Source organism: Ovis canadensis, chromosome 25 (assembly GCF_042477335.2).
Source record: "Ovis canadensis isolate MfBH-ARS-UI-01 breed Bighorn chromosome 25, ARS-UI_OviCan_v2, whole genome shotgun sequence".
NCBI lineage: Eukaryota > Metazoa > Chordata > Mammalia > Artiodactyla > Bovidae > Ovis > Ovis canadensis.
This window is the reverse complement of record NC_091269.1, coordinates 40,371,398-40,398,543: the sequence shown is the minus strand read 5'-3', so window position 1 is coordinate 40,398,543 and position 27,146 is coordinate 40,371,398. Positions and strand designations below refer to the sequence as shown.

Here is a 27,146-nt window from a genome sequence, read left to right as displayed (position 1 = left end):
CTCCAGGCAAATAAGACATTATCTAGTAAGAGAATTAGATCACACCTTTCTTTCTGATCCTATTTTCACATACTCTGTAAAAAAAATGAACTCAGATTTATTTTATGGGCCTTTATGTGTCAGGAATAGATAGGAAGTAAAATAACTTACATGTAAGAGGTTTAGGAATGAAGTCTCAGTTTCAGTTCTAGACTGCAAACAACAGAATCTAACTATAAACAAACACACAAGCACAGGAAGGCTAGAGAATACGTAAACAGACAGATTGCAAGGGATGCTGCATATAGGAACCAGTTGGTCATTCCTAAGGAAGCTTTGTTTGAGCTGCCATTCCAGACCTCAGTGAACATCTAATGCCATTGTTGGCATCACCCCATGATGACACTGGACCCCACAAATGGTACTTTCATTTGCCACCATATTCTAGATACTTCCACCACTGGAATAAATCCAGAGCTGATGCCTGCTTTTGCTTCACTGTCCCTGAATCAACTTCCTGAGCAGACACATCATATGAGCAGAATTTAAATACAATGTCAACACATCGGTGATCAGCAAGGAAAAGAAGGGCAAGTACTGCCTCTGAGCTGTTATGGAGACAGATTCTGCCTCATGGTTAGATTCTCATAGTGGCAGATTTCTCAGCACACAAAGAAAAGGCTTTGGAATGTGTGAGCTAAGGGAAGTGGGAGTGGTGAGGGGAGGAGGTGAATAGCATCAACAAGGGGGTGAAAGGACCCAGAGAAGGGAAATTAATTTTACCAACATGGTTGGTCATTATCTGTATTGGGACAATGGAAATGCTTCCCCCCATGTCACCCAAACTAGAGCACTGCCCTTTATCAGCTTGTTTCCAAACCCTTTTCTTTCAGATGGCTTAGAAAAGTTGAAAAATAAGCATAAAAGAGTGCTTTATGCCCTGTAGTTTTATTAAATGAGATATTATGACACCACTTTAAATCTAAGTATCATCCAGAAATTATGTGCCTTGGAGTTTATGATGTGAATGTGATTCTATAACCATGATAGTGGCAAAATAAACATACAGGTATCTATGAAATCTTGTGAAAAGTAGAAAAAAGGACCATTCAGTGGTTTCTTTCCTTCTTTTTCTTTCTTTCTTTAACAACAATGACAAAATATTAACAGTCCTGTAATTCTATTATGTTATTATTCAAATACTGTAATACTGTACCAAACTATATCATTGTGTTTGAAATCTAAAGGGATGGGAACTTTGACTTCATTCATTTTAAGTTACTCTGTACTAGACATTCTTTGTAATAGAGCAGACTAGTGCCTTCTAAAATCATAGCATTGAAGATGGTGGAGGAATAGGATGGGGAGACCACTTTCTCCCCCACAAATTCATTGAAAGATCATTTGAACGCTGAGCAAATTCCAAAAAACAACTTCTGAACGCTGGTGGAGGACACCAGGCACCCAGAAAAGCAGCCCATTGTCTTCAAAAGGAGGTAGGACAAAATATAAAACATAAAAAGAGAGACAAAAGAGTTAGGGATGGAGACCCATCCCAGGGAGGTAGTTGTGAAGAAGGAACCAGGAAAAGTTTCCAAACACCCTCTCACCAGTAGGTCTGTGGGGAGTTTTGGAATCTCAGAGAGCAACATAACTGGGAGCGGGGGATAAAAAAAAAAAACAAAACCCACAGATAATATGCCTAACCACAATTCCCATGAGAAGTAGCCCAGAGGCTCAGTCCACCACCAGCAAGTGGGGGCTGACAAGTAGATGCCGGCTATGTTGCTTAGGGTAAGGACTGTGCTGAATGTGTGAGGATAATCTGAAGGAGCTAACATGAGATAATAACCCAAACTATGGGATAGCCAGAGAGAGAAAAATAAAGAGAGAGAGAGAGAAAGAGAGAATTTTCCCATGAAAAGCTCTAACCTAAAGCACTGCTAGGCCCACTCACAGAAAGAAGGACTGAGCGAACACCAGAGGAGAGCTAGCCAGCTACGGATCCGCCCACCCCCTACTGGAGGCAGAGAGGCAGACAGGCGACAGTCAGAGCCAGAAGGCAAGGGGCAATCACTGCCCAAAATACAGCATCCTCTACCGAATTGTGAGCAGGCTTATGGTTGCTAACCAAGTCTTCCTGGGATCCTGGATGGTTGACATCTGCCAGGAGGGCTGCAGCCAAAGATCAGCTCCCTAGAGGAGACACACAGCACACCTGTTCAGCACTCCTGCTGTGCACCCAGGAAACTGAGCAGCTGGGGTGGGGAGGTGATAAGACAAACCACCCACCTGGGGAGAGTGTGCTCCCCAAGCACCTGGTCGTCTGAGCTACTTGAACCTGGGAGGGGCACAAAACTCAGGCCCAACCCAGTGGGTGCCTTTGTGGAGTACCCAAGAATCTGAACCTGGATGACTTGGACCTGGGAAGTGCACACAACCCAGGACCCATTTTCGACAGTTCCCCTGCAGAGCGACCTGGAGCCTGAGCAGTATAGACCAGGAAAGCATACACTCTGTAAGCAAGGGCAAACCCACTGTGGCCCAGACACTGCAAGCACTCCTCACACATGCCAGTGATATTTGTTTGCAGTGTTCCTTCCTCCCCAGAGCACAACTGAACAAGTGAGCCTAAATAAGTGATCATCTTCACCCCCTTGTGTCAGGGTGGAAGTTAGACACTGAAGAGACTTGCAAACAGAGGAAGCCAAAATAAACAAAGAAGAGGGAATCACTTTGGAAATGACAGGTGCAACAGATGAAAACCCTGTAGTAAGCACCAACTACACTGAAAGGGGCCTATAGACCTTGAGAAGAAGTATAAATTGGAACAAGGAAATATCTGAAACTGAACTGACCCCATACTGCCCTCAACAGCTCCAGAGAAATTCCTAGATATATTTTACTACTATCATTTTTTAAATTTTTAATTTTTACATTCTTTATTACTCCTTTAATTTTCATTTTTATAACCTATTATTACCTTGCAAAAAAAGACCCTAATTTTAAACCAAATTTCATATAAATTTTCTATAATTTTTGTGATTTTTTTTAATATTGCATTTTTGAGAGTGAGAGTTGGACTGTGAAGAAGGCTGAGTGCCGAAGAATTGATGCTTTTGAACTGTGGTGGTGGAGAAGACTCTTGAGAGTCCCTTGGACTGCAAGGAGATCCAACCAGTCCATTCTGAAGGAGATCAGCCCTGGGATTTCTTTGGAAGGAATGATGCTAAAGCTGAAACTCCAGTACTTTGGCCACCTCATGCGAAGAGTTGACTCATTGGAAAAGACTCTGATGCTGGGAGGGATTGAGGGCAGGAGGAGAAGGGGACGATAGAGGATGAGATGGCTGGATGGCATCACTGGCTCGATGGACGCGAATCTGAGTGAACTCCGGGAGTCGGTGATGGACAGGGAGGCCTGGCTTGCTGTGATTCATGGGGTTGCAAAGAGTTGGACACGACTGAGTGACTGAACTGAACTGAACTGAACCTCTAGTCTATATTTTTAATCTTTGCTTTTTGGTATTTGTTATCAATTTTTTACCTTTAAGAATCCAATATTCAGTACCCATTTTTACTTAAGAGTGTGATTACTGGCTTGATTGCGCTCTCCCCCTTTTGACTCTCCTTTTTCTCCCCCAGGTCACCTCTATCTTTTCCCTCTTCCTTCTCTTCTCTACCCAGCTCTGTGAATCTCTTTGTGTATTCTGGGCTGTGGAGAACACTTAGGGAACTGATTACTGGCTAGATCTGTCTCTCTCCTATTGACTCCCCCTCTTTTCCTCCTGGTCACCTCTATCTCCTTCCTCCCTCTTCTTTTCTCTATGTAACTCTATGAACCTCTTTGGGTGTTCCAGACTGTGGAGAACACATAGGGAATTGATTACTGGCTAGATTGCTCTCTCCCCTTTTGATTCCCCCTCTTCTCCTCCTGGTTACCTCTATCTCTCTCCTTCCTCATCTCTTCTCCATGTAACTCTACAAACCTCTCCGGGTGTCCCTCACTGTGGAGAATCTTTCTCCATTAACTTAGATGTTTTATCATCAGTGCGGCATGGATGGAGAAGTCTTGAGGCTACTGTAAGAATAAGACTGTAAACTAGAGGCAGGAGACTTAAATCCAAAACTTGAGAACACCAGAAAACTCCTGACTCTAGGGAACGTTAATCAACAAGAGCTCATCCGAAAGCCTCCATACCTACACTGAAACCAAACTCCACCCAAAAGCCAACAAGTTTCAGAGCAAGACATACTAAGCTAATTGTCCAAAAATGCAGGAACACAACCCTAAGTATTAAAATAAAGGCGGCCATAAGTCACACCAAACCCATAGACACCTCAAAACTCACTACTGGACACTTCATTGCACTCCAGAGAAAAGAAATCCAGCTTCACCTGTGAGAACACTGACGCAAGCTTCCCTAACCAGGAAAACTTGACAAGCCACTTGCCCAACACCACCCACAGGGAGGAATCTCCACAATAAAGAGGAACCACAAATTTCCAGCATACAGAAAGGCCACCCCAAACACAGCAATCTAAACAAGATGAAAAGACAGAGAAATATTCAGCAGGTAAAGGAATATGATAAATGCCAACCAAACCAAACAAAAGAGGAGGAGATAGGGAGTCTACCTGAAAAAGAATTCAAAATAATGATAACAAAAATGATCTAAAATCTTGAAAACAAGATGTAGTTACAGATAGTCTGGAGACTAAGACTGAGAAGATGCAAGAAATGTTTAACAAGGACCTAGAAGAAATAAAAGAGTCAATCAATAATGAATAGTGCAATAACTGAGATTAAAACACTCTGGAGGGAACCAATGGTAGAATAACTGAAGCAGAAGATAGGATATATGAGGTGGAAGATAGAATGGTGGAAATAAATGAAGCAGAGAGGAAAAATATAAAAGAATTAAAAGAAATGAGGAAAACCTCAGAGACCTCTGGGACAATGTCAAACACCCCAACATTTGAATCATAGGAATCCCAGAAGAAGAAGACAAAAAGAAAGGGCATGAGAAAATACTTGAGGAGATAATAGTTGAAAACTTCCCTAAAAAGGGGAAGGAAATAGCCACCCAAGTCCAAGAATCCCAGAGAGTCCCAAGAAAGATAAACCCAAGGTGAAATACCCCAGGGCACATATTAATCAAATTAACGAAGACCAAACACAAAGAGCAAATATTAAGAGCAGTGAGGGAAAAAAAAAAAATAATGCACAAGGGGATTCCTATAAGGATAACAGCTGATCTTTCAATAGAAACTCTTCAGGCCAGAAGGGAAAGGCAGGGCATACTTAAAATGATGAAAGAGAAAAACCTACAACCCAGATTACTGTACCCAGCGAGGATCTCATTCAAATATGAAGGAGAAATCAAAAACTTTACAGACAAGCAAAAGCTGAGAGAATTCAGCACCAACAAACCAGCTTGTCAACAAATGCTAAAGGATCTTCTCTAGGCAGGAAACACAGAAAAGGAGTATAAAATTGAACCCAAACCAACAATATAAATGTCAACGGGATCATACTTATCAATAATTACCTTAAATGTAAATGGGTTGAATGCCCCAGCCAAAAGACAAAGACTGGATGAATGGATACAAATACAAGACCCCTATATATGCTGTCTTCAAGAGACCCACCTCAAAACAAGGGACACATACAGACTGAAAAGTGAAGGGAGGGAAAAAGATATTTCACACAAATGGAGACCAAAAAAAGCAGGAGTAACAATACTCATATCAGGTAAAATACACTTTGAAATAAAGGCTGTGTAAAGACATAAAGAAGGACACTACATAATGATCAAAGGATCAATACAAGAAGAAGATATAAAAATTATAAATATATATGCACCCAACATAGGAGCACTGCAATATGTAAGACATATGCTAACAAATATGAAAGGGGAAATTAACAATAACACAATAATAGTGGGAGACTTAATACCTCACTCACACTTATGGAAAGATCGACTAAACAGAAATTTAGCACGGAAACACAAACTTTAAATGATACAATGGACAGTTAGAACTAATTGATATCTGTAGAACATTTCACCTCAAAACAATGAATTTCACCTTTTTCTCTAGGGCACACAGAACCTTCTCCAGGATAGATCACATCCTGGGCCATAAATCTAGCCTTGGTAAATTCAAGAAAATTGAAATCATTCCAGGCATCTTTTCTGATCACAGTGCAGTAAGATTAGATGTCAGCTACAGGAAAGAAACAATTAAAAATACAGACATATGGAAGATAAACAACATGCTCCTGAAAAACCAACAAATCACAGAAGAAATTAAAAAAAATCAAACTATGCATTGAAACAAAGGAAAGTGAAAACACAATAACCCAAAACCTATGAGAGTCAGTAAAAGCAATGCTAAGGGGAAGGTTCATAGCAATACAAGCTTACCTCAAGAAACAAGAGAAAAATCAAATAAACATAAGTCTACACCTAAAGCAATTAGAAAAAGAGAATTGAACACCAGAGTTAGTAGAAGGAAAGAAATCATAAAAATTAGTGAAGAAATAAACACAAAAGAAGCAAAGGAGACCATAGCCAAAATCAACAAAGCTAAAAGCTGGTTCTTTGAGAAGATACATAAAATAGACAAACCATTAGCCAGACTCATCAAGAAAAAAAGGAGAAGAATCAAATCAACAAAATAAGAAATGAAAATGGAGAAATTACAACAGACAACATAGAAATACAAAGGATCATAAGAGACTACTATCAGCAACTAAATGCCAATAAAATGGACAACTTGGAAGAAATGGACAAATCCTTAGAAAAGAATAACCTTCCAAAACTGAACCAGGAAGAAATAGAAAATCTTAACAGACCCATCACAAGCATGGAAATCAAAACTGTAATCAGAAATCTTCCAGGAAACAAAAGCCCAGGAACAGATGGATTCATAGCTGAATTCTACCAAAAATTTAGAGAAGAGCTAACACTTATTCCACTCAAACTCTTCCAGAAAATTGCAGAGGAAGGTAAACTTCCAAACTCATTCTATGAGGCCAACATCACCCTAATACCAAAACCAGACAAAGATGCCACAAAAAAAGAAAACTACAGGCCAATATAACTGATGAACATAGATGCAAAAATCCTTAACAAAATTCTGGCAAACGGAATCCAACAGCATATTAAAAAGATCATACATCATGACCAAGTGGGGTTTATCCCAGGGATGCAAGGATTATTCAATATTTGCAAATCAAACTGTGATACACCACATTTATAAATTGAAAAACAAAACCCATATGATTATCCCAATAGACACAGAAAAAGCCATTGACAAAATTCAACATCCACTTATGATTAAAAAACCCTCCATAAAGCAGGCATAGATGGAACATATGTCAACATAATAAAAGCTATATATGATAAACCCATAGCAAACATTATACTCAGTGGTGAAAAACTGAAAGCATTTCCCCTAAAATCAAGAACAAGACAAGAGTGCCCACTCTCACCACTACTACTCAACATAGTTTTGGAAGTTTTAGCTGCAGAAATCAGAGAAAAAAAAGAAATAAAAGGAAACCAGATTGGAAAAGAAGTAAAACTATCACTGTTTGCAGATGACATGATCGTCTACATAGAAAACCCTAGAGACTCCACCAGAAAATTACAAGAGCTAATCAATGAATATAGTAAAGTTGTAGGATATAAAATTAACACAAAGAAATCCCTTGCATTCCTATACACTAACAATGAGAAAACAGAAAGAGAAATTAAGGAAACAATTCCATTCACTATTGCAACAAAGAGAATAAAACACTTAGGAATAAATCTACTTAAAGAAACAAAAGACCTATATATAGAAAACTATGAAACACCGATGAATGAAATCAAAGATGACACCAATAGTTGGAGAAATATGCCATGTTCATGGATTGGAAGAATCAATATAGTGAAAATAAATATACTACCGAAAGCAATCTAAAATTCAAAGCAATCCCTATCAATCCACCAACAGTATTTTTCAGAGAAGTAGAACAAATAATTTCACAATTTGTATGGAAATACAAAAAGCCTCAAATAGCCAAAGCAATTTTGAGAAAGAAGAATGAAACTGGAGGAATAAATCTGCATGACTTCGGACTATACTACAAAGCTACAGTCATCAAGCCAGTATGGTACTGGCACAAAGACAGAAATATAGATCAATGGAACAAAATAGAAAGCCCAGAGATAAATCCATGCACCTGTGGACACCTTATCTTTGACAAAGGAGGCAAGAATATACAATGGGGAAAAGACAATCTCTTTAACAAGTGATACTGGGAAAGCTGGTCAACGACTTGTAAATGAATGAAACTAGATCACTTTCTAACACCATACACAAAAATAAACTCAAAATGGATTAAATATCTAAATATAAGACCAGAAACTATAAAACTCCTAGAGGAAAACATAGGCAAAACACTCTCTGATATAAATCATAGCAGGATCCTCTATGACCCACCTCCCACAGTAATGGAAATAAAAGCAAAAATAAACAAATGGGACCTAATTAAACTTAAAAGCTTTTGCACAGAGAAGGAAACTATAAACAAGGTGAAAAGATAGCCTTCAGAATGGGAGAAAATAATAGCAAAAAAAGCAACTGACAAAGAATTAATCTCAAAAATATATAAGCAGCTCCTGCAGCTCAATTCCAGAAGAATAAATGACCCAATCAAAAGATGGACCAAAGAACTAAACAGACATTTCTCCAAAGAAGACATACAGATGACTAACAAACAAATGAAAGATACTCAATATTACTCATTATCAGAGAAATGCAAATCAAAACCACAATGAGGTACCATGTCTGCCAGTCAGAATGGCTACTATCAAAAAGTCTACAAACAATAAGTGCTGGAGAGGCTGTGGAGAAAAGGGAACTCTCTTACATTTTTGTTGGGACTGCAAACTAGTATAGCCGCTATGGAGAACAGTGTGGAGATTCCTTAAAAAACTGAAAATAAACTGCCATATGACCCAACAATCCCACTGCTGGGCATACACACAAAGGAAACCAGAATTGAAAGAGACATGTGTATCCCCATGTTCATTGCAGCACTGTTTACAATAGCCAGGACCTGGAAGAAACCTAGATGTCCATTGACAAGATGAATGGATAAGAAAACTGTGGTATATATACACAATGGAATATTACTCAGCCATTAAGAAGAATGCAATTGAATCAGTCCTAATGAGGTGTTTGAAACTGGAAACTATTATACAGACTGAAGTAAGTCAGAAAGAAAAACACCAAACATGTATACTAATGCATATATATGGAATTTAGAAAGATGATGACAATGACCCTATATGAGAGACAGCAAAAGAGACACAGATGTAAAGAACAGTCTTTTGGACTGTGTGGGAGAAGGAGAGGGTGAGATGATTTGAGAGAATAGCATTGAAACATGTATATTATCATATGTGAAACAGATCGCCAGTCCATGTTCAATGCATGAGACAGGGTGCTCAGGGGTGACGCACTGGGATGACCCTGAAGGATGGGATGGGGAGGGAGGTGGGAGGGAGACTCAGAATGGGGAACACATGTACACCCATGGCTGATTCATGTTAATGTATGTCAAAACCCACTAAATATTGTAAAGTAATTAGCCTCCAATCAAAATAAATAAATTAAAAAATAAATAAATAAAATCATAGCATTTGCATAGCTGCTTGGAAAAGAGAAGTGGCTTTTCAAGGCCTGAGGGCATCAGAGGCTCTGGGGTCATAAGCAGTCTTAGGTCTTTCCCAGTCTTTCTGAGGACCATGAGCATCAATATATTAGAACTCCAGTAACCCCCTAAAACATACCTTTATTCCACAGCACAGTTCTTAGGGAGCTTTGGCCTAGGATTTTATCACCTAGGTAATCCCACAATTAAGTCTCGTTATAATAGAATTATTGTAAAATGTTTTATAAACTGTAATGTTTATGTTTGTAAAAGTAGCCAATTTATGGTAGGGATCTCCTTTCTTCTACTCCTGAAAGTTCAACTATGAAACTCATGAAATACCTCCCTTCAGTGTTACAATTATCTATTTCATCTATTAATAGCCCTCAGTTGTAAAGACAGGTTAATTTTACTTTTTTAGAGATCTTTATATTCAACCTGGTAAGTCTGGTTATATAGTTATTGATATGAGCTGCTAAAACTTTTATAGACTTATCTGTAAAACTAAATTTGATGCTCAAGGTCACTGAATCTAGAAAATAAACTGAGGTGTTGCATCTCTCTGATTTTCTTCCTCTGGCTTTGGAGAGAACATAAGCCATGTGAAGTTGAATGTATGAATTAATCTTCCTTTCTTTAGGTGCTGAGTAGTTGCTGTAGACAGCAGGGCTTAGGGGCTTCCTAGGTGACTCAGTGGTAAAGAATCCACCTACAATTGCAGGAGACAGAGGAGATACAGTTTTGATCCCTGGATCTGGAATATCTCCTGGAAGAGGAAGTAGTAACCCACTCCAGTACTCTTGCCTGGAAAATCCCATGTAGCCTGGTGGGCTACAGTCCATAGTGTTGCAAAGGGTTGGACATGACTGAGTGACAGCACTCATGCACACAGCAGAGCATATCTGACAATAGTTTTAGCTATTTCATTTCCAGGCTCTCCTTCCCAGCTGTCCTGCATGTTCATTTTCTGAAATTCCTCAAACGTAATTCTGGTTAGGTGGGGGTGGTCCCAATGGACATGATGATATTGCCAAGTTTCTGAGACAAGAATGAGTGTTGTAAACATAGGATTTTGCATTTCTAAGATGTACCATCCCTATGTTAGTTGCTCAGTCATGTCTGATTGTGGGTAGGCATTCCCTTCTCCAAGGGATTTTCCTGAGCCAGGATCAAACCTGGGTCTCCTACATTGCAGGCAGGTTCTTTACTATCTGACCTACCAGCAAAGCCCGCACAATCCCTATAGCTATTGCCAAGAGAAGGCAAGACTGTGTTTATAATTTCAGCAGGCCAACATTTTCATATGACAGTGTTATCTACAAGCTTTATTAATAGATGAGAATATTTTCACATATAGTCCATATGTTAAGCCATTTGTCATGATTGGGTGAGTTAAAGGTTATGTCATCTCTTGGTGAAGACTGTAAACTTGGGGAATACTTAGGACTGTATATTTTAAATGATAGACACAATTAGGGTAACAGTGTTAGGAATAGAATTGAGTGAAATAAAAAAGTATCTGGAAACACTGATCATGGGTCCAATTTAACCAGCTCAGTAAGGATATAGTTTAAGAAAAGTCAAAGAGATTTCGTGTGTGCTTAGTCGTTCAGTCACATATGACTCTATGTGACCCATTGAACTGTAGCCTGCCAGGCTCCTCTGTCCATTGTATTTTTCAGGCAAGGATACTAGAATAATTGCCATTTCCTTCTTCAAAGGATCTTCCCAACCCAGGGATCAAGCACACTTCTTCTGTGTCTCCTGCATTGCACATGGATTCTTTACCTGCTGAGCCACTGGGGAAGCCCAAAAGAGATTTGGGGCAAATGGAAAGTCATTGCCACCATGTGCCCATGCATATTTCTGCTGACATATATTTTCATTTCACATATTAAATTTTCAGCTCAAAGTAATTTACAACTTTATTTTTTGGTCAATTACAAAAGAAAGTATTAGTACTTAACAATCCTGTACAATAGCCTAAGGATCTGGGAATTAGTTTCTTCTCCTGGAATGTATTAGTAACCCAGGAGTATCTTAGAAAGTATAATATATTCTGGTAATCATCCACCATTTAATTTTACTGTCTGCCAAAATCTGTAACAGTTAATGTTAAGTGAACAATTTATATTATAAAATTTCTCTGCTGATACAAGGATTTTTTAAAGGTATCATTTATTATAAACACTGCTGCCAGTATTTCTTTAAGCTTCTAGATATTCTAAAGTCTATTTTGATTGTAGGTTATAGTGATTTAACAGAGGTTAAAGGCACATTCTTTTATGACTTGCCTCAACATTTTGATGTAACTAGAAAGAGGAATTAGATTACTGATATTGATTTAAAAACGTTTCTGAGGAAGGAAGCAGTAAGTAAGGGTACCATCTCCCCTACCTTATTTATTTATTTTCCTTCTATCGACTACTTCTGTATGTAGTTATTGTTTCTTAATTATTTGTGTTTATTAATGTATTCATCGTATCTTCACAATTACAGTCAAATAATTTTGGGACAAGAGACTAATGGTGTGGTTTTTTTTTTCCTTTTTAATCTGTTAAAAATGTTAGCAAGAAGACAGATTCACAAGATTTTTCTACATTACACTAGTTTTAACATCACTGTTAAAAAACAGTAAAAGGAGACAAAAAGGATTAAGCCCAAAATGGCAAGTACATGAGTGTTGCCTCATTAGAGAAAAGCAAAATCCAGTAGATAGAAAGAAGCTGGAAACATTCAAATAGATGGAAAAGAGCAGCAAACACCTCAATCCAGAGTATGTACAGGCAGTGCAGGCAGTGACCATCAGGGAGGGAGGTTCCACCTCACATGTTGAGTCACTGAAGCCTGGAAAACAATGAAGTAAAAGTCTCACTTCCAGTGAGAACATTAATTTGAACTTAGAATACCATTTTCATCCAAAATGTGTGGCAAAATAAAAACCTTTTTGTATACATAGTAACCTAGAATATTTAAGCTTGTTATGTTAAATATTAAATATATTAATATTTAACATAACAAGCCCTTTTTGAGAAATGACTTGAAAATATATTCAAACAAAACAAGGGAGGAGAAGCAGAAATAGTGGCATGTGAAGAATTCAAATAGTGAATCCAAATAAGAAATATAATGAATAAAATGAGAAGATGGCAGACCTGTAGTAGGTCTAGAAAGCAATTGATTCAAATTAGAACAAAAAGTCAAAGGATTGCGAGAAAAAATAATTCTAAAAGGAGCCTGGAGTACATTTAGACACAGAGAATCATTTAATTGGTCACATGAAAAAGAAAACAACACTATCCTCTCCAGAGATGCCGGTAAACTAGTTCCAGCCAGCTAGCTTAAAATATTGTGAACTTAAGTATGTCATCCCAGAGCTTTAAAACTTTGTCTGATTGTATTGCTATCAGTTTATGTTTAATTATTTGTATTTATTTATTGTTTTTATTTGTCATGTTTTGTCATTGTTAGGAAACTAGATTTTATGTCACATGGTAATATTACCTATTATGCCTATTATGAATATGTATATATAAAAGTGACATATACACACATCTCAGTTCAGTTCAGTCGCTCAGTCGTGTCCGACTCTTTGCAACCCCATGAATCACAGCACGCTAAGCCTCCCTGTCCATCACCAACTCCTGGAGTTCACTCAGACTCACACACATATACATATATGAATATTTTATACCATTTATAACAGTATGTTTTATACAGATATTATCTTATTATATAATGTATTATATGTAGCATTAATATAACTATATATTGGTAGTATATATGTTATGTTGCATACAAAAATATTGTTTTATTTTTTGGCCTGTGTGTTTAATGGCCTTTATATAAAATAGAGTTACCATACAGAAACACTGGGACAGATCCATGCTTATCCCCAGGGACATCTGGAAGTCTGGGTATTGGCTTTGGGTATGACAATGATGATGGACTACCTAGTAATTTATAATATAATGCATTGTCTAAAGTATGAAATCCCCCTAGTGGCACCCAGGGCCAGCTTATTTACCTTGTTTAGGGATGTATAGATTCATGGCTTACACTGATTTCCCTGATTTCCTATCTTGGTTTGACTATATGACTAGCGGGGCATAAAAGACTCTGCTAGAATCTTTTCCGTTAACTCTCCTAAAACCACAGTTTCTTGCATATATCTTGATGGTTCATAACCCAGAGACGAGGTGCATCCTGTGTGACTAAGAAAAGACTCTGTGTAGGCGTGCCTGCAAATCTCCCAGTCTCGGATGCTGGCTTGCACGTTCTTTCTCCTGCTTTGCTGTTTTATCTTGAAAAGGTTTTATCTGAGTGTGTTATATAAATTTTGCAGACCCTTTAAATGATTCAACCTTGTATAGTTGTTGCAGTCATAACTCATTTATTTACAAAAGAAATATATCTGAAGATACCAAGAAGAAGAAATACTCACTCACACATCTACATTTATCATACAGAATAAGGTAATGGGCAAATAGTTATATTTGTTTTTGTTGTTAACTGATTTTTTTAAAATGTCCTCAGTAAGCTTTCATAATTGGATATTTTGTGGCCCAAAGTATTGGATCATGCTTTTCTTCTTCAGATATCTTTCTAAGCCCTGAAACTTCAGTGGCTAAACTTTCATTTGATTTAGAATTACTGACTCTCACAACACATATCAAGAGTGAATGGACAAACATTTCTTATCAGTGCCGACTCAATCTTTTACGGCATGTTTCCTCCAATTTTGTGATCCTTCTGCAAATGACCATTGCATGATTCTGCCCCCTTAAAAATTCAGAACTATAGCAATGCTTATCCTCTCTATATTAGATGTCTATTGCTAAATTTAAAAGAAAAAAATCACCTTAAAGGTTAGCAAATTGAGACAACAAACATTTACTGCCCTCTGGTTTCTGAGATCAAGAATATGGGAGCAGCCTAGCTGGATAGTTCTCTCTCGAGTTCTCTCGCGAGGCTGCACTCTTGCTGTTGGCCTGGGCTGCCCTCATCCAAGTCCCAACTAGGGCTGGACTCACTTGCATGGCTTTTGGCCCGAGGCTTGTCTCTTGCCACATGGGCCTCCCGACGTGCAGCCTGAGTATTCTCCCAACACGGCACCTGTCTCTCCTCAGAGCAGGCAATTCAAACAAGGCAGAGAATGAAGGAGAAAGGGAGACTCTAGGATGGAAGCCATTGTTATTGTATAACCTAATTTCTGAAGCGGTCTACCAGCATTTTTGCTATATTCAATTTGTTAGAAGAGTGTTACTAAGTCCAATGGATTCCTAAATTACTTTAAAGGCAGAGTATGAATATCAGGAGCAAGGTCACTGAGCCATTTTACACAACTTCTGAGTGTTTTATGTTCTTGGATATGCTCCGTCTATTTCCATGTCCACGAACAGTGGACATGGAACTGCTTTCTGGTTTAACATCTAATTTTGGAAACATAACAAAGAACCTAGCATACAGGAGATGATAAATATATACTCAATGGATGAATATAGAGTATAATGCACAGCTCACTGGGGAACTTTAACAAATTTGACAGAGCATAACAATTAGAAAAAGGAGTTTTCTCCATGGCTGAACTTCACGCTATATACTTTTATATTCTTAGAAACATTGGGGGCAGGTTCACAAATGTTCCTCTAAATATCACTTTATATGCCATGATAAGGGTGAAAAAGTATAAAGTAGGGAATTTGAAAATCAAAAGTTCTTGATTTTTTTTTTTTTTTGCCATGATACAATTGCCTTTAAATTATATGGATGCTGTCTCTTCAGCTGCTGTAGAAAAAAGTGAACTAGAAGGTGTCCAGTGTTCCTATGTTCTACATTTGTTTTTGTTTTTAATCTAAGCCATTTGTTTGCATTCTGCATTTGATATGCACTAATAGGTTTATGATCTAGATGATTTAAAATTCTCAAAATCCTACATAAGTCCTAATCTTGATAAAATTTATTCTCCATAAATGTTTTCACTTCCATTAAAATTTTTATGACATAGGTTCATCACTTCGTATCTTTTCTTCAAATTAAAATCATTTTGAAAAGAACACATTTGAAAAATGAAAAGTATAGGCAGCCTAAGTTATAGCAAAGGATGTTTCTGTTTAACATTTAATAGTTCACACTAATTCTACTTTCTAAATGTATTCATGTTTCATATTCTTGAGTAATATGGGCTTCCCTGGTGGCTCAGATGGTAAAGAATCCACATTCAGTACAGGAAACCTGAGTTCATTCCCTGGGTTGGGAAGATCCCCTGGAGAAGAGAATGGCTACCCATTCCAGTATTCTTGCCTCTAGAATTCCTTGTACAGAGGAGCCTGGTGGGTTACAGTCTATGGAGTTGCAAAGAGTTGGACATGCCTGAGTCTTTCATTCATTTATGCTTAAGGAGTACAATGGTACAAAACAAAACAGTGTATTTTTATACAGAAAGAAAAACAATAAAATCTAAATCATCTGATGCCTCTGAGATTATAATGAAGGCATTTATTTAAAGAAGTTTTTCTTCTTTTCAGAAATAGTAACTCTTTTAAGAGAATTATAAAGGAATCAAGAACACCTAATGAATATGCAGAGTCATTTTAATGACAGTTTAATATGTTTGAAAGTGAAAGGCAAGTTTTAGAGCATTTCTGTATGTAAAGCCTATTCAGTTTAAAAAAAAAATTCACACAAATCTCAGAACAAAGATATTTGGAGAGACTCTAAAACTTACAAATTATCAAATTAGTTTTAGATAATCTTGTGTATCATTGAGATTCTTCATGGAAGAAACTGAGCAAACTAGTGGCTTATAACTCTTTGCAAAAACAGCATATTATCACATAAATTTCTTCTGATCAAGGGATAATAAACTTTTAATCAAAATGTGCACCTGATGCAATAATAGGATGCCATTTAAAATTTTATTAATGGAAGAAAAGGAAAGGTGAAAGAAGACTATTAAGGTAAATGATAGTAAAGAATGACAATGGTAACAATAGTAAACCATGACAATGGTGAGTTTGAAATGGCCTTTAGAAACGAGCCTCCAAGACTTTTCTCTCTCTTTCTTGTAAGGTAAATGGCAGTCCAAAAAATTTAGTTTAATCTGATTTTCGATTAATCTCATATTTTAAATCAAACTTAATGATAACTTTGTTGTTTGGCTATCATATCTGAACACTCATCTGGATTATTGTTCAATTATGGGCAACATCCATTTCCCACGGGAAAATGGGGAAGACTGTCCTTCAAAATGCTATTCCTCCTGTAATGAAGACACACAAATGATTGGATACAAAATAACCTTCTACTAGAAGTTTCCCCTGTACACAGGCAGGAACAGGAAACCCCCATTTTCAGTGAACAGCTCCTGAAGAAGTTAAAGTTGTGTGATAAGAGGATAAGGAGTTGATTCAAATTCCTTAAAAAAAAAAAAGAAAATCCTTTACATATAAGTATAGTGTTTTAAAAATACTAAAGAATGCTGTACATATGATAAGATGATAGTGCTTATGTACAGTAAAATGATAACAGTATGCATGGAATTAAGTCACAAGTAGGAAATCAGTTTAGTAAACCTATGCTGAGCCACACTGATGCTCAAGCACTAAACCTAACAAATACTTAATGAAGAAAACAAAAAGACATTTTTCCTCTCTAGAAGCGTAAATGTGCTCTGGTTTAATGCATAGACAATTATAATGTAAAATAAAACAGAAATGTATACAATATCTTGTTCTTGATATTGTCTGGGAGTGATTAGATTCAGAAATTTGGATATTCCAAATCTAGAAAATTGAGAAAACTACCCTAAAGTTAAATATTTAAGCAATCAAAAAAAGTTTTTACTAGTTCTATCACATAGCTACAGAAGATCATTAATCCCTGATATTCTCAGAAAACTATGAGACCTAATTTGGATATCACCAGATATTCTTATGCATCCTTATGAATTGAGAGGTTAATCAATTCTGTTTTTTTAATTAATTTATTTTTATTGTAGGATAATCGCTTTACAGAATTTTCCTGTTTTCTGTCAAACCTCAACATGAATCAGCCATAGGTATACATATATTCCCTCCTTTTTGAAACTCTTTCCGGTCTCTCACCCCATCCCACCCCTCTAGGTTGATACAGAGCCCCTGTTTGAGTTTCCTGAGCCATACAGCAAATTCCTGTTGGCTATTTTATATATGGCAATGCAAGTTTCCATGTTACACTTTCCATACATCTCACCCTCTCCCCTACCCGCCCCATGTCCATAAGTCTGCTATGGCTGTTTCTCCATCTTTGTCCTGTAAATAAATTCTTCAGTACCATTTTTCTAGATTTCATATATATATGCATTAGAATACAGTATTTATCTTTTCTTTCTGACTCACTTTACTCTGTATAATAGGTTCTAGATTCATTCACCTCATTAGAACTGGCTCAAATGTGTTCCTTTTATGGTTGAGTAATATTCCATTGTGTATATGTACTACTTCTTTATCCATTCATCTATTGATGGACATCTAGGTTGCTTCCATGTTCTAGCTATTGTAAATAGTGCTGCAATGAACAATGGGATACATGTGTCTTTTTTCGATTTTGGTTTCCTCAGGGTATATGCCTAGGAGTGGGATTGCTGGGTCATATGGTGGGTTTTATTCCTAGTTTTTAAAGAAATCTCCATACCATCTTCCACAGTGGCTATTACCAGTTTACATTCCCACCAACAATTCAAGAGCATTCCCTTTTCTCCTCAGCATTTATTGTTTGTAGACTTTTTGAGGATGGCCATTCTGACCGATGTGAGGTGATATCTCATTGTGGATTTTGTTTGTATTTCTCTAATAATGAGTGAGGCTGGGCATCTTTTCATGTGTTTCTTAACCATCTGTATGTCTTCTTTGGAAAAATGCCTGTTTTAGGTCTTTTTCCCACTCTTTTATTGCGTTGTTTGTTTTTCTAGTATTGAGTAGTATGAGCTGCTTGTATATTTTGGAAATTGATCCTTTGTCATTTGTTTCATTTGCTATTATTTTCTCCCATCCTGAGAGTTGTCTTTTCATCTTGCTTATAGTTTCCTTTGCTGGGCAAAAGCTTTTAAGTTTAACCAGGTCCCACTTGTTTACTTTTGTTTTTATTTCCATTACTCTAGGAGGTGGGTCATAGATTGAGTCTTCTGCCTGTGTTGTCCTTTAAGTGTTTTATAGTTTCTGGCCTTACATTTAGGTATTTAATCCATTTTGAGTTTATCTTTGTGTGTGGTGATAGGAAGTGTTCTAATTTCATTCTTTTACATGTAGCTGTCAAGTTTTCCTAGCACTATTTATTGCAGAGGCTATCTTTGCCCCATTGTATATTCTTGCCTCCTTTGTCAAAAATAAGGTACCCATAGGTGCATGGATGTATTTTTGGGTTTTCTATCTTGTTCCATTGATCTATATTTCTGTTTTTGTGCCAGTACCATACTGGCTTGATGATTGTAGCTTTGTAGAATAATCTGAAGTCAGGAAGCTTGATTCCTCCAGCTCCATTCTTCTTTCTCAAGACTGCTTTCACTATTTAAGGTCTTTTGTGTTTCCATATGAATTGTGAATTTTTTTGTTCTAGTTCTGTGAAAAATGCCATTGGTAATTTGATAGGGATCACATTGAATCTATAGACTGTGTTTAGTAGTATAGTCATTTTGACAATATTGATTCTTCCAACCCAGGAAAATGGAGTGTATCTCCATCTGTTTATGTTATCCTTGATTTCTTTCATTAGTGTCTTATAATTTTCTGTGTACAGTTCATCTCCTTAGGTAAGTTTATTCCTAGATACTTAATTCTTTTTATTGCAATAACGAATAGGATTCATTCCTTAATTTCTCTTTCTGATTTTTCATTGTTTGTATATAGAAATGCAAATGATTTCTGTGTGTTGATTTTGCATCCTGCAACTTAGCTAAATTCACTGATTAGCTCTAGTAATTTTCTGATACTACCTTTAGGGTTTTCTATATACAGTATCATGTCATCTGCAAACAGTGGAAGCTTTACCTCTTATTTTCTGATCTAGATTACTTTTATTTCTTTTTCTTCTCTGATTGCTCTAGCTGAGAATTCCAGAACTAGATTGAATAATAGTGGTGAAAGTGGATACCCTTATCTTGTTCCTGAGCTTAGGGGGGATGCTTTCAGTTTTTCACCATTGAGATTAATGTTTGCTGTAGGCTTATCATATATTGCCTTTACTATGTTGAAGTAGGTTCTTTCTATGCCCCTTTTTTCAAGAGTTTTTATGATAAATGGGTGCTGAATTTTGTCAAAGGCTTTTTCTGCATCTATTGAGACAATCATATGGTTTTTAATCTTTCAATTTGTTAATATGGTGTATCACATTGATTGATTTGTGTATATTGAAGAATCCTTGCATTCCTGGAATAAACCCAGCTTGATCATGGTGTGTGAGCTTTTTGATGTGTTGCTGAATTCTGTTTGCCAATATTTTGTTGAGGATTTTTGCATCTATGTTTATCAGTGATATTGGCCTGTAGTTTTCTTTTTGTGTGTTGTCTTTTCTGGTTTTGGTATCAGGGTGATGGTGGTCTTATATAATGAGTTTGGAAGTGTTGCTTCCTCTGAAGTTTTCTGAAAGAGTTTTAGAAGGATAGGCATTAGCTCTTCTCTCAATGTTTGATAGAATTCTCCTGTGAAGCCATCTGCTCCTGGGCTTTTGTTTTTTGGGAGATTTTTGATGACAGCTTCAACTTCAGTGCTTGAAATTGAGTTGTTCATAATTTCTATTTCTTCCTGGTTCAGTATTGGAAGATTGAAATTTTCTGAGAATCTGTCCATTTCTTCCAGGTTATCCATTTTATTGCCATATAGTTGTTCATAATAGCCTCTTATAATCCTTTGTATTTTTGCATTGCCTGTTGTAACCTCTCCTTTTTCATTTCTAATTTTGTTGATTTGATTCTTCTCTCTTTTTTTCTTGATGAGTCTGGCTAAAGGTTTGTCAATTTTATCTCTTCTAAGAAACAGTTTTTAGTTTTATTAATCTTTACTATGGTTTCTTTCATTTTGTTTTCATTTATTTCTTCTCAGATCTTTATGATTTATTTCCTTCTACTAATTTTGGGTTGGTTTTTTTGTTGTTGTTGTTGTTTTTCTTCTTTTCCAGTTGTTTTAGGTGTAAAATTAGGTTGTCTACTCGATGTTTTTCTTGTCTCTTTTGGCGGGATTGTATTGCTGTAAACTTCCCTCTGAGAACTGCTTTTGTTGCATCCCATAGGTTTCGAGTTGTTGTGTTTTCATGGTCATTTGTTTCTAGAAATTTTTTGATTTTTTCAGTAACCTGTTGGTTATTTAGAAATGTATTGTTTAATATCCATGTGTTTGTGTTTCTTACACTTTTTTTCCCCCTTGGAATTGATATCTAGTCTCATAGCATTGTGGTTGGAGAAGATGCTTGATATGATTTCAATTTTCTTAAGTTTACTGAGGTTTGATTTGTGACCCAAGATGTTGTCTATCTTGGAGAATGTTTCATGCGCACTCTGCATTTGGATGGAATGTCCTGAAGATATCAATGAGATCTATCACATCTAATATATCATTTAAGACTTGCATTTCCTCATTAATTTTATGTTTGAATGATCTGTCCATTGGTGTGAGTGGGATGTTAAAATCTCCTTCTATTATTGTGTTACTGTTGATTTCTCTTTTTATATCTGTGAGTGTTTGTCTTATGAACTGAGGTACACCTATGGTGGGTGAAAAGATATTTACAGTTCTGTCTTCCTCTTGGATTGATCTCTTGGTCATTATGTAGTATCCTTCCTTTTAATATTCTTTCTTTGTTTTTAGTCTTTGTTAGTGTGATTAGTATGTGTCTTGGTGTCTTTCTCCTTGGGTTTATCCTGTATGGACTCTGTACTTCTTGAACTTGATTCACTATTTCCTTTTCCATGTTCGGGAAAATTTCAACTATAATCTCTTCAAAAATTTTCTCTGAGACTATCCTCAGTTCTTGTCATTCTTTTCACTTTATTCTGCTCTTCAGAAGTTATTTCTACCATTTTATCTTCCACCTCACTGATTCATTTTTCTGCTTCAGGTGTTCTGCTATTGATTTCTTCTAGAGTATTTTTAATTTCAGTAATTATGTTGTTTGTGTCTGTATATTTTTTCTTTAATTCTTCTAGGTCTTTGTTAATTGATTCTTGCATTTTCTCCATTTTGCTTTCAAAGCTTTTGATCATCTTTACTATCATTATTTGAATCCTTTTTCAGGTAGTATGCCTCTTTCCTATTCATTTATTTGGACTTCTATGTTTCTAGTTTGTTCCTTCATTTGTGCAGTATTTCTATGCTTTTTCTTTTCTTTTCTTTTTTTCTTTTTAACTTACTGTGTTTGAGATCTCCTTTTCTCAAGCTTCAAGGAAAGTTGAATTCTTTCCTTGAAGAAGTTTGAATTTTTTCTTCCTTTTGGTTTCTGCCATCCTAAAGTTGGTCCAGTAGTTTGTGTGAGATTTGCATAGGGTATGATTTGTGCTGAGTTTTTGTTCATTTGTTTTTCCTCTGATGGGCAAGGCTGAGTGAGGTTATAATACTGTCTGCTGATGACTGAGTTTGTATTTTTGTTTTCTTTGTTGTTTAGATGAGGCGTCCTGCACAGGGTGCTCTTGGTGGTTGGGTGATGCTGGGTCTTGTATTCAAGTGCATTCTTTGTGTGAGTTCTCACTGTTTGATACTCCCTATGGTTAGTTCTCTGGTAGTCTAGGATCTTGGAGTCAGTGCTCCCACTCCAAAGAATCAGGGCTTGGTCTCTTAGCTTCATGCTCTCATTTCTCAGCCTTTGCGGTCTGCTTCATGATGCTGATATAGCTACCTTCACCAATGCTAACCACGCAGATTCCTCTCAGTCAATTCTTAATTCCTATCCTTAACCAATCCCCTTCTGCTCATCCAATCTCCATCCATTAAAAAAAAGAAACAAAAAGAAAAGAAAGCTTTAAACCTCAAAAGAAAATAGAACTCTCCCTCTTCTTTTCCTTCTTTCCTACCTCTTATTTATCAATATCTATCTATACAGAGCCTATAAAACTGTCTGTAGCTTTTTGGCATATAAGTGCCTGAAGACAATACAATCCCCTCTGCTTTTTATGGCCAGAATATAAGGAAGGATTAAGCTTCCTTTGCTTGCTTTTTCAGTCAAAGCTTCTTTGCTTTTTACACACTTTGAGTAGAGCATTAAGCTAACTGCTGGAAAGGAGAGCTTGATCCACATCTTCCAGGTGTTCAGCTATGGTTGGGGAAATAGTAATAGCAGGACTACTTTAGGATATAATCAGGAATACATTCACAAACCAAGTTTAAGCCTTTAATTTTTCTTTTTACTCCTTTTTTCTCTTTTCAACTGCCTAAGCAAACAAAACCGGAAGTTTCCTGAAGAATTCTTCTGCAACCAAGTTTTACCTCCTGAGATTGACTTTCAGTTACCCTTTTCCCCTGTTACAGAAACTATCTATGGGTTGACTCATTGCCAGTTCCTCCTTCCTCCTCCCTGACTCCTTTTCTTTTCTCATCAACCTCTGCAATCCAGAGGGAAACAAAGTAAAACAAGTAGGATATTTTACTTTTGCTTGGTTGTTCCCCTTGCAGGATGAGGGGGCAGACTCTGACCTGCCTTCTGTCCTAATTTATGTGGGTAACTCTACTTTCATGTCCTTTTCTGCAAGGCAGAATAATGTGTCACACTACTTTATCCTTCAGGCAAAAGCTGTAACTAAATTCTCTGTGTATGAAAAAGACAAAAATGAGACAATAATATTTTATTTTTGTGCAAACCAATAGATGTTTGCTTCAACAGAGTGTACTGTGCAACCAACAGCCTAAGGAAGACTTACAAATATTGTATTTCAAAATATGCATTTGAACCTACAAATTTGTAATTGTACCCATTTTTGTGAGCCCTAAGACAGTCACTGGTTTTACAAAGAAAATGAGTCTTGTCTCATAGCAATCACCATTAGGAAACTACTACAAAATATATATCATGAGCCTTAAAATAAGATTATTTTCAATCATCAAAAATACTCTTTGAGGGATTTTTAATGTCATTGACATTATGTATATATTTTCAGAATATATGATTGAGAGGCAGAAAGTAGGGTACAAATAAAGAGAAGGATATAAAGTAATTTTTGTTACTTAACTATAAGAGCTCAGGAATCATAGTTCCTGCATTCAAATCCCACACACTACTTCCTGCTATTCTGCCACTTTGGGCAAGTTACTTTTTATTTCTCAGTCACACTTTTTTTATCTGAAAAATTAGGGGAAATAAGAATACAAACCTCAGGAATTGTAATAGTGTGTATATATTGAATGGGATATAGCAGGATGCTTGGCACATAGTAAATTCTCCATAAACAATTATTGACATTGGGGTGGTCATGATCATGGAATCCTCAGGGAGATTTATTTATTTATTTTTTTAAGCTTCCATTTTTTTTATTAAAAAAAAAACTCATGTAAAATAATTCATCAAATCATAAACATGTAGAAATAAAAAGTCAAATATCAGTTTTAAAAATATCTGACATATCTGACACACTATAATGTGTGTATATGGTCTCTTAAATAATTTAAGATTAGCTTCATATTAAACACTCAGCTTTTCTTACATTGTTGCAAACCCAAATATAGTTCTAACCATATAGTCATTAATGGTCTTTTTAACAATATAAAGATGGAATTCAAACAGAACTCCTCTTGGCAGTGCCATCTTAACTTCTGCTGCATTACCAAAAACAGTGGGTTTTCAAGAACTGGATCTTTATAAGCCCATTTTTATTTCTAAAACTTCACTATTTGATTATATTCATTGTAGAAAAATGTGAAGAAATGGAAAAATAAAATTAAAAATTATCCAGTATCCCTCTTCCCAAATACAATAACAGAAGAGTGCATATATTTCTATTCTTTGTACATAACTATGTAGAATTTTAAAACAAAATTAGTACTGTAAAATGCTTATATATCCTCATTCCATATTTACAGCAACAATGTCTTTTGTACATTATGTGAAGCTATGATGTTCAGCTGGCTGCTTCACAATCTAAGAGCTTGACCATGATTTACCTTCATTTGTTAGATATTCAGATTGTTTTGAATATTTGCTATGATAACTATGTTATACATCCTTCTTTATTCATAATTATTTATATGTATCTGATAATTCCTTAAAGATAAATTCCTAGGAGTTTAACCAGCACAAAGAGTATTTTTTAAGCCTTTGATACATTTTACCAAACTGCCCTCCAAAAAGATTATACCAACTTATAGTCACACCAGTAAATAGTCAAAGAGCTTTTCTTCTTCAAATTCCTTGGCAGCATAGGAATATTACTGACTACCTTTATTGTTACAAATTTAATAGGGGAATGGTAAAAGGTGTCTTTTTTTTTTTCTTTTCTGGAAGTGTAATTTGCTTTCCTTCAATTATTTGAAGCAGTCCAAGTCTTTGAGAAGGCATTTCTGATGAGTGCAATGTCTTATCACTTCTCCCTTGGGCAGCAAGGGGATGAAAGCTGCATATCTTTTCTATGTTTTCTCAAGCAGGAATTCCCAAAAAGGACTGGAATTTCAAAGTCTCCTGGTCTTCTGAGCAACCATGCTATTTTAATGTTTTGGTAACAAAACAGAAAACTGGGCCATTTTCTTCATGTTATGGAGGGTTTCTGACCATTCCATGGATCCTATCTGAGGTATGGTAGTGAGAAGTAAGCTTTTGGCTTTATTGGCATTTTCTTTCAGGGTCTTTAAGACCCGGTCCACTGAAACTGCTTCCTCATGCTCCTTCCAGCAATCATAATCTGTCGCCATGGCGATACTTGGCGTAGCAAATTCCCACCTCCTTAGCAAGAACCACCTCTGGAACTGTGGTCATGTTGATAACATCCGCCCCCCCAGGTTTGGAACATGATGCTTTCTTCCCGGGAGCTGAAACGAGGCCCCTCAATGGTGATCACTGTCCCTTTTGAGTGGCACCGGAGTCCTAGCTTCTTTGCAGTCTCTATGAGGACCTCTCTTGTTTTAGGGCAGAATGGCTTAGCCATTGGAATATGGCACACTCCTCTGGCACAGGAATGATTTCCATCATAGAAGGTCTGAAGCCTTCTGGTAGTCCTGTCAATGAACTGATCAATAATGTTGATATCGCCAGGCTGAATCTCTTCCTTCAAGGAACCGCAAGCTGTGGTCACGATGACATGTGTGCAACCCTCCTCCTTGAGAGCCCAGATGTTCGCCTGATAGTTGACTTTCGAAGGCATGATGGTGTGTTGCTTCCCATGCCTTGCAAGGAGGACGCAATCAACATTCTTTATCTTCCCCAAAACTAAGGCATCAGAAGGCTTGCCAAATGGAGTATCCACATATTTTTCGGTTCTTCCTTCTAAGATTTCTGGATCATCCAGGCCTGTTCCACCAATTATTCCAATCTTCACGGCAGCCGGAGTGGCACCTGAGGACATGTCTGGTGAGGAAGGAGCGGCGGCCACGCTCGGGATGGAGGCGGGGAACAGAGCGCGGTGCGGGACTGAGCAGGGAGGTCCTGGGGTCGGCGGTGGCTCCGCCTCCCTCAGGGAGATTTAATTTTCAGATGTGTGACTTGTAGAAAATCCATTGAATTCTGATATAAATAGCAGATGAGATTGTTGGAACTGTGTACAAAATCATAAACAATATATTTCTGTTTTTGTTTTATTTTCAGAGAAAATAGTCTTTACAAAGAATCCGGTATAGAATATTAATTCATGTTTACTTGGGAAATCACTAAAGAATGGCTGTTTACTGTCGAGTTAGCAGAGGATTGTTATCTAAAGACTATTTTATTTTCAATGAAAATTCTGAATCTTTTCCACTGAGTCTTGAAGAGCCCTTCTGTGGATAGACAGGCTTTGTTTTCTTCTAGAGTACACTAAGTAAAATCTCAAAAGGGGAACTGTGTAAATAGTGTAAAATTCAGTATACTCAAAGACCAAACAAATTCCTCCAACTTGTGTTTAATAAATAAAGCATCCAGTCACTAAAATCTCCTGAGTTGACATTGATTCTTTCCTTTATTGCCCTGAAATAGAGGGAAAATAAACATCTTCTGATTGATCCTTAAACAATTTCTCCACCACACTTTTTTTTTTTCCACCTCAGTAGTTCCTTTCCCATTTCCCATCCTCTTTCAACATGAGCAGGAATCTCTTCATATATTTTTTTTTTCCCTAGAATTGCTTTTGGAGTCATTTTCAATTCATTGATACAGAAACAGGAAATTTATCTCTTGCTCTCACCTAAATAAATTTGTTCAACACTCAATTCCTTGATGGGGAAGAGACGTCATGTCTAAGCTTCACCTTTTATTTGTGGGCAAAAGCTAGGCACTCTAATCAAAGTTTCTCTCTTTCTCAGAAAAAATTGAATGCTCCT

General features: G+C 36.7%; 1 protein-coding gene and 1 pseudogene across 2 annotated transcripts in view; one reads left to right on the top strand and one right to left on the bottom strand.

The window, feature by feature from the left end:
- The window catches only part of CTNNA3 (catenin alpha 3), a 1,891,866-nt gene that overhangs the window by 1,385,915 nt on the left and 478,805 nt on the right, over positions 1-27,146 (top strand). The window lies entirely within an intron of this gene.
- LOC138430072 (S-methyl-5'-thioadenosine phosphorylase-like) lies at positions 25,306-26,260 on the bottom strand (annotated as a pseudogene).